The following is a 2,834-nucleotide window of genomic DNA, read 5'->3' as shown; positions in this document are numbered from 1 at the left end:
AGAGAGAACAGTGAGAGATTGAGTACTTGGGTTGCTCACTATGGATGTGTTTTGCTGATTCCCCAGATGGGGAAGGACTGCAATATGTGGTTTGGCCAGAGGGCTAAGCATTAACTCACCCATCTGCCAGGGGGAAGCGACAGACTGTCATTTGGAAGAGGGTAAACTGAATCATGTCCAGAGAGGTAAGAGACCTGTTTACACAGTCCAAACAGCGTTCTCTGAAAGGAATGTGCATGCGGCAGGCGCCAGCAGCCATTGTCATTGTGCTTTTCAGGAAGCTACACATGTACTGTCATTTGCTACCAGATTTTCCCAGGCACCAACCTATTAGAGTTGAGAAAAAGCATTTTAAAACTGTAGGAAATATGAGCCCAATCCTGCAGCCCTTATTTGCCAGCGCACTCTCATCCCAGGTGAAATTCATTCCTGGTTAGAGGCCCGCAGGTCTACACACCACTTAAATCCAACAGGGATTAAGAGGGATTTCAGTGGTGCATAGGCCCTTGTGCTGGCAGTAGAGTTTGTTGAAAATGTTCTGCTGAGACTCTTTTTATGACAGCAAATGTCCACTTAACAAAATGGATTTTTATGTGAAAATATTTCCATTTTTGTGAATAATTTGAGGGGGAGGGGTTGTAAAACAAGCAAACTAGGTTCTTGGTTCCCCCCCCCCCCCCCAAAAAAAAAAACAATTGTAGAAACATTTAGACAAAGTACAAGTTTTTGTTTTAGTTGACATTTTCACAGGGGGAAGAAACCATTTCCTGACCAGCTCTCGACAGAGGGGTGAATTTTCCCCCATGTGTGTAAGGACTTTTTGCCCGAGTGAAGACTGCAGGTTCATGCTCTCCATCAATATAGGGTGTCTCACGGTACAAGCCATCTGCTCCAAGTTAGAGTTAACGCTACAAAACCCCAAACTTTTTTTAAACAAGTTAATTATTTTACATACATTAAAAACTGTTTTATAATGTGATTATAATGCCCCTGGGGGCACATAGAAAAGAACTGTATGGTCCTCATTTGCATTCCTGTTAGCAATCTTGCTATTCAGCTTTGCTCTTTTGATATGAAAAAAAAATATGGTTTTAAAAACACAACCCATAGGTTAAAAAACAAAATGAGAAAGTAATTGTAATGTGTCCTTTATACAGAAATGGTTTTGATATGTTTAAACAACTGTGTTTTTTGTATTTGCAAGTGAAAATGATTGATATTTAGGGTATTTATGACTAAAGGAGGCCTTAAAATATTGTAATTATTTTTAGATTTTGATCAATTTTTAAATCTTTGACATGTATGGCCTTTTGCTTGTAGGATAAGGACTCTATTCTGATCAAACACAAGTGACTGATTGATTTTTAAGACCAGAAGAGACCCTTGTGATCATCTAGCTGCTAACACAGGCCGCAGAATTTCACCCAGTAATTGCGGCATCAAGCCCAGGATTGTCGCAAACACAAGCCTTGGGATTGGTGTGGAGAGGAAAGGCTGGCAATCCCTCCAAGGGACTAAAATGAGGTTGTGTTAAAACATGACCTTGTGGAGTGGTGTTATTGAGCATGATGTTAAATACAATTTAGCAGCCAGTGTAGACAGGGGCTGTAGTGTTTGGTTTTTAACATCATGTCTAGAGTGGTCTAGAAAATGGGGGAGGGGAGAGAGTGTTCCCACAGAAAATGTGGAGTTTTCTGTGAAAAATTCAAAACTGATATATTTCAACTGAAAAAATGTCAATTCTGACATGCTGACACGTTGCCTAATGGGAGTTGTAGTCTGGATGCATCATGCTCCCATTCTACTCTATAGCTAGGCTACCTAATTGGACTACATCTCCCATGATACACCACACATCATCTTGGTAAGGGAGGTCTAGGTCTCCATGTTGCTGAAACTCCCTGCCCTCTTCAGGAGCTGTTTTCAACATGGCTCAGCCAATGCACACTGGAGTAGGGGTGGGGCAGGATCGCTGGCCCTGATTCTCAACGGTACTTAGGCATTGATCTGCTCTGCACCATGTTGCAACACCTAATGTGACCTACTGCCTAGTGGAATTCTCAGCCCCAGGCGTGGCGCCCATGTTCCCAATGCAATGCCTAGGGAGAGTTGGTGCCTAAGAAGGGAATCCAATTCCCAGAAGCCAGCAAGCTGAGGGGCACTGCCTAAGCTAGCCAGGTGTGACATGCGGAGGAGAGGCACCTGAGTGACTGATGGGCCCAGGGATAGATACTGCCCTTCGCTTAAGATCCTCAGCTGTGAACCCTCTCCTGGAGTTTTAGGTACCTAAGCCAGGCCAGCTGCTTGTTCACTGTGGGGAGGCGTCAGGACTTCAGTGGTGACTTTGCCGAATACCAACCGGTGGAAACTTAGGCCTTGGCTACACTTGGGGATTCACAGCGCTGCCGTGTGTAGTCGCGCTGCGCGCTGCAAATACTCCACCTCTCCGAGGGGAATAGCGTGCAGCGCTGCAGGCGCTGATTACACTGACGCTTTACAGCGCTGCACTCGCTGCGCTCGGGGGGGGGGCGTTTTCACACCCCTGAGGGCAGCAAGTTGCAGCGCTGTACAGCACCAGTGTAGCCAAAGCCTTAGGCACCTAGGGGACTTAGGCTCCACCAACATTTTCAAAGCTGCCACCTAACCCTGTAGGCCCCTAAGTGGTGGACATATGTGCCTAAAGAGGCAGATGGGCACATAAATACCTTTGAGGATCTGGGCCTACAACCGACTCTGTAAGATCCATGCAGATCTTGAGGTGATTTGTTGGGTTGCGGGGCCAAACCCCTGATTCTTTCAAGGGGGAAGAAAGCCATGCCACTCCACTGAGAGAG

The sequence above is a fragment of the Trachemys scripta genome, chromosome 14, assembly GCF_013100865.1.
Source record: "Trachemys scripta elegans isolate TJP31775 chromosome 14, CAS_Tse_1.0, whole genome shotgun sequence".
Taxonomy (NCBI): Eukaryota; Metazoa; Chordata; order Testudines; family Emydidae; genus Trachemys; species Trachemys scripta.
The sequence above is the reverse complement of the archived record's forward strand: the minus strand, read 5'-3'. Positions refer to the sequence as shown.